We start from the raw sequence: 5519 nt of genomic DNA, 5'->3' as shown, positions 1-5519 counted from the left end.
TTCGTAGTTCATGTGTTCTTTCTCCCCTTTCAGGAGTTTGGACGAACTAAAGGGACATTGAGAGCTAAGGGACGACTTGGGATACCAAGTCCGACACGCTCGAGCCCGAACGCGACCATTTGGTCCGGCCTTGGGTCGAACCGTTTTGGGCTCCTAAATCGTTGTCCGAAAATGAGCGACGACATTTTGGCGCTAGAAGGAGGGGATCTCCCGACCTGGCCGATGCTCTCCCTTCCAACTTCTTTTCTCGCATTCTGCAAGACTCTCGAGAGATGAGTCACCTCCCGGCCACCTCCGCGGGCACCCGAGCGACTAGCTCGAGGTACGGCCTCAGGAACCTAGCGCATCGTCTAGGAGGGCAACCTCGTGACAACGAGAGCCAGCCCCAAGACCCGGCAAATGACCCCGAGGCCACGCTCCGAGAGGACATGGCTCGAGGGCTTGCCGAGCTCCTAGACTGCCCCGGTGTCGACGGCGCGCTTATCGCCGACCTCCTTGGCTACGGCGTCAAGGACCACGTCAACCACGACCAGAGAGACCCCAACAACGTGGCGAGATCAAAAATCGGCGAGGCCAACCTCGACCGCGCTATTCACAAAAGTGAACGCGCACGCACGCCTTCGAGGAGACTCCCTCAGGAAACCACGTCGAGAAATCAATCGTCGAGTGAACAAGCATGTGCGCCCTCGAGGGGACACCCTCGAGAGACCACGTCAAGACAAAGACCGAGCAATATTCGAGGACGCTCAATCTCAAGGTCCCGAAAGGGACGCTCCAAGCTCACCATTTGCGTCCAAAACCCTTGTAGAGACGACGACGTCGATGATCGCGGCATCTGTCGAGGGCGTCGCCTGAATGACGTACCTTTTCCAAGGGTGATAGGAACGGCCAGTGGAGACTTGAGAGACCGCCTCAGTTCGGTCGGCGGAGACTTAAGAGACCGTCTCAATTCTCGAAGGGAAACTCATGGGAGTGACTTAAGGGATAAACTCAACACCCGACGCGAGATCACAAGAAAAGTCATCTCGGGACACCAACCACCCAACGCTGTTAATCAAGCATCCAACAAGAAGCGAGTCGCCACACTCATGGCACCGGCCACCGGTCCCGACTCGCGAAGGAAGAGGCGTAGAAATGGTAAAGTCCCTAATGACCATCCTTCTCCGGCCCCGAAGCAATCCTTCGTCCCTCTCAACGCAACACCCGATAGGATCCTGAGCTTACACAGAGAGAAGCTGGGATCTCCGTCTCCAATGAAGAAGGACCCCGCAACGCGGGATAGGAGCAAACGGTGCGAATATCACCAAGACCATGGACACGTGACGACTGAATGCTACCAACTTAGGAAGCAAATTGACTCCCTGATTCGAGGCGGGAATCTCAAAGAGTTCACGGCATGCGCTAGCAAGGTGACAACCCCGACTGAGCGCCCGACTCGTCAAAAGAAAGAGAACGTCGTCACCGCTGCAATAAGCCCCACGACAGGCAACGTCTCAAAGACCTCGAACATGAGAGAAGTGAGAGGATGAGCGCGGTTCATCGACTAAAGAACAAGCTCGCACAATTCGCGGCCACGACCAACAAATTTTTCACCTTTAAATTCATTCGTGAACTTGCTCGACCTTGTAATTTCAAGCACGTTGTTTTCTTTTCCAAACAAGGCCAAGTGCCATGGCAAGCTGTAACAACCTCCTTATTGCAATAAAAAAAAGTTATTCTACACATTGTGATGTATTATTGTATATCCCATACACGAGAGTTTCCTGGTTTTCGTCTCACAAACATAAGAAACTCGGGGGGCTAATGGGGAGCAATATTCAGTGAAACCGAGACCCTAAAAAAAACAAAAAACAAGAGTGTAACGAAGTCTCATGGGGCCGATGGTTAGGCCGGAGGTCCCAAAGAGAACCAATATCCGCCCACGAGTCGACTAACTAGTCCTCGTGTCAACTTTGCGCATAACTCCTCGAGTTGAGTTTGCTCCTCGAGTCGAATCCCCATACACGAGCTGACTGACTAGTCCTCGTATTGACTCTACACACGACTCCTCGAGTTGAGTTCACTCCTCGAGTCGAGTCCCGAGTCCACGAGTCGACTAACTACTCCTCGTGCCGACTCTACATGACTCCTCGAGTTGAGTTCACTCCTCGAGTCGAGTCCCGAGTCCACGAGTCGACTAACTACTCCTTGTGCCGACTCTACATGACTCCTCGAGTTGAGTTCACTCCTCGAGTTGAGTCCCGAGTACACGAGTCGACTAACTACTCCTCGTGCCGACTCTACATGGCTCCTCGAGTTGAGTTCACTCCTCGAGTCGAGTATCGAGTCCACGAGTCGACTAACTACTCCTCGTGCCGACTCTACATGACTCCTCGAGTTGAGTCCCGAGTCCACGAGTCGACTAACTACTCCTCGTGCCGACTCTACATGACTCCTCGAGTTGAGACCCGAGTCCACGAGTCGACTAACTACTCCTCGTGCCGACTCTACATGACTCCTCGAGTTGAGTTCACTCCTCGAGTTGAGTCCCGAGTCCACGAGTCGACTAACTACTCCTCGTACCGACTCTACATGACTCCTCGAGTTGAGTTCACTCCTTGAGTTGAGTCACGAGTCCACGAGTCGACTAACTACTCCTCGTGCTGACTCTACATGACTCCTCGAGCTGAGTTCACTCCTCGAGTTGAGTCCCCAGTCCACGAGTCGACTAATTACTCCTCGTGCCGACTCTACATGACTCCTCGAGGTGAGTTGACTCCTCGAGTTGAGTTCACTCCTCGAGTTGAGTCCCGAGTCCACGAGTCGACTAACTACTCCTCGTGCCATCTCTACGTGACTCCTCGAGCTGAGTTCACTCCTCGAGTTGAGTTCACTCCTCGAGTTGAGTCCCCAGTCCACGAGTCGACTAATTACTCATCGTGCCGACTCTACATGACTCCTCAAGGTGAGTTGACTCCTCGAGTTGAGTTCACTCCTCGAGTTGAGTCCCGAGTCCACGAGTCGACTAACTACTCCTCGTGCCGACTCTACGTGACTCCTCGAGGTGAGTTGACTCCTCGAGTTGAGTTCACTCCTCCAGTTGAGTCCCGAGTCCATGAGTCGACTAACTACTGCTCGTGCCGACTCTACATGATTCCTCGAGGTGAGTTCACTCCTCGAGTTGAGTTCACTCCTTGAGTTGAGTCTCGAGTCGACGAGTCGACTAACTACTCCTCGTGCCGACTCTACATGACTCCTCGAGTTGAGTTCACTCCTCGAGTTGAGTCCCGAGTCCACGAGTCGACTAACTACTCCTCGTGCCGACTCTACATGACTCCTCGAGGTGAGTTCACTCCCCGAGTTGAGTTCACTCCTCGAATCGAGTACCGAGTCCACGAGTCGACTAACTACGACTCGGGCCGACTCTCCATGACTCCTTGAATTGAGTTCACTCTTCGAGGTGAGTCCCGAGTCCACAAGTCGACTAACTACTCTTCGTGCCAACTCTACATGACTCCTCGAGTTGATTTCACCCCTCGAGTCGAGCTCCGAATCTACGAGTCGACTAATAAGTCCTCTTGTCGACCTCACGCGTGGCTCCTCAGGTTGGGTCTATTCCTTGAGTTTCGACTTGAAAGTCCTCATGTCAGACATGCACGATTTCTTGACTCACTAATAATCGATAGACTCGCAAGTCTTGATGACAAATCTGCGTGCTCACATACGAGCAACACAAAAACTGTCCCTAACGACGTGCTTATGTCGCCCCTAACGGCGCACCAAAATTCGCTCCACGACGCTCTCGTGAGAGAAAGAATCGGCCAATTGAGCCCCCAAACGTGACGCGCGCGCCATGGCGTCGTGTTCACTAGGGCACAAGACTCGACCCAAGAGACTCAACCCAAAAACGCGACCAGTGCACTAAGGTGCCACACTCGCCGAGGGATCAAGTCTACACCTAACCCCGCCTATCACATGACACGCGCACCCAAGGGTGCTACACTCATAAGGTGGTACGGTCACGCTCGCCGCCCTGCTCGTGCGCCAATAAGCAGCGAGTCACAAATGGGTTTCAAAGGCCTGCGCCCGCCGGACGAAACTGGTCTAGCCAGCATCCACGGAAAACCTGGTCACACAAATGTGGGACAAAGGCCCCACGGGGCCCAAGCCGTGCAAATCGATCACGCCTTCATTGGTAGGTCGAGAAAATATGCCGCGCACCCACAATAAAGTCGTGCAAATCGATCACGCCTTCATTGGTAGATCGAGAAAATAAGCCGCGCACCCACAACAAAGCCGTGCAAATCGATTACGCCTTCGTTGGCAAGTCAAAAAAATAAGCCACGCTCCACCATCGAGACGTGCGAATCGATTACACCTTCATTGGTAAGTCGAGAAAATAAGCCACGCATTACCAAGCCGCGCAAATCGATTGCGCCCTCGTCGGCAAATCGTGAAAATAAGACGCTCACCAACAAAACCGTGCGAATCGACTACGATAGTACGTCGAGAACATAAGACACGCAAAACAAAAGCCGTCCCTCGCGACGCACAAAATCCGTCCCTCGCGACGCACAAAAGCCATCCCTCACGACGCACAAAAGCCGTCCCTCGCGATGCACCAAAGCCATCCATCGCGATGCATTAAAAGCCTTTCTACGGTGCGATCACAACCACGAGAGCGTTCGTCTCGGGTCCACACGTCAGCTAAACTACCGAGTTTCCACTCGATCCACGGTCGACCGGAAACTCGGGGGGCTAATGTTGTCGGCCCGTCTCGGACCGACAAGGGAAAAGTCGTCACTTCGACCCACACGACTGGCGCGAGGCCTCGGACGGCGAAACCTTGCCTCAGCCATTGGCCGGACCAAACCAATGGCCGGCCCAAGGTTGACTCAGCCATTGGCCGGTCCAAACCAATGGCCGGCCCAATTCACTCGGCCATTGGCCGAGTCAAAGCTTCAGTCGGCCAATGGGCGACCCAAGAGTCTCACTCGGCCATTGGCCGAGTCAAAGCTTCAGTCGGCCAATGGCCGACCCAAGAGTCTCACTCGGCCATTGGCCGAGTCAAAGCTTCAGCCGCCCAATGGCCGGCCCAATTCACTCGGCCATTGGACGAGTCAAAGCTTCAGTCGGCCAATGGCCGACCCAAGAGTCTCACTCGGCCATTGGCCGAGTCAAAGCTTCAGCCGGCCAATGGCCGGCCTAATTCACTTGGCCATTGGCCGAGTCAAAGCTTCAGTCGGCCAATGGCTGACCCAAGAGTCTCACTCGGCCATTGGCCGAGTCAAAGCTTCAGCCGGCCAATGGCCGGCCCAATTCACTCGGCCATTGGCCGAGTCAAAGCTTTAGCCGGCCAATGGCCGGCCCAGTTCACTCGGCCATTGGCCGAGTCAAAACTTAAGTCGGCCAATGGCCGACCCAAGAGTCTCACTCGGCCAAGGGGTCCCCAACACACCCCTTGGTCGCCTATAAATATGGAGGTCCGTCCTCCCCCGAAAGGTAATCCAATTTTGAGTCCCGAAACACTGTCGAACTCA

This window comes from Urtica dioica, chromosome 1 (assembly GCF_054948205.1).
Source record: "Urtica dioica subsp. dioica isolate 48M chromosome 1, U.dioica_male_clone48M_v1_H2, whole genome shotgun sequence".
Taxonomy (NCBI): Eukaryota; Viridiplantae; Streptophyta; class Magnoliopsida; order Rosales; family Urticaceae; genus Urtica; species Urtica dioica.
This window is presented reverse-complemented; position numbering follows the sequence as displayed.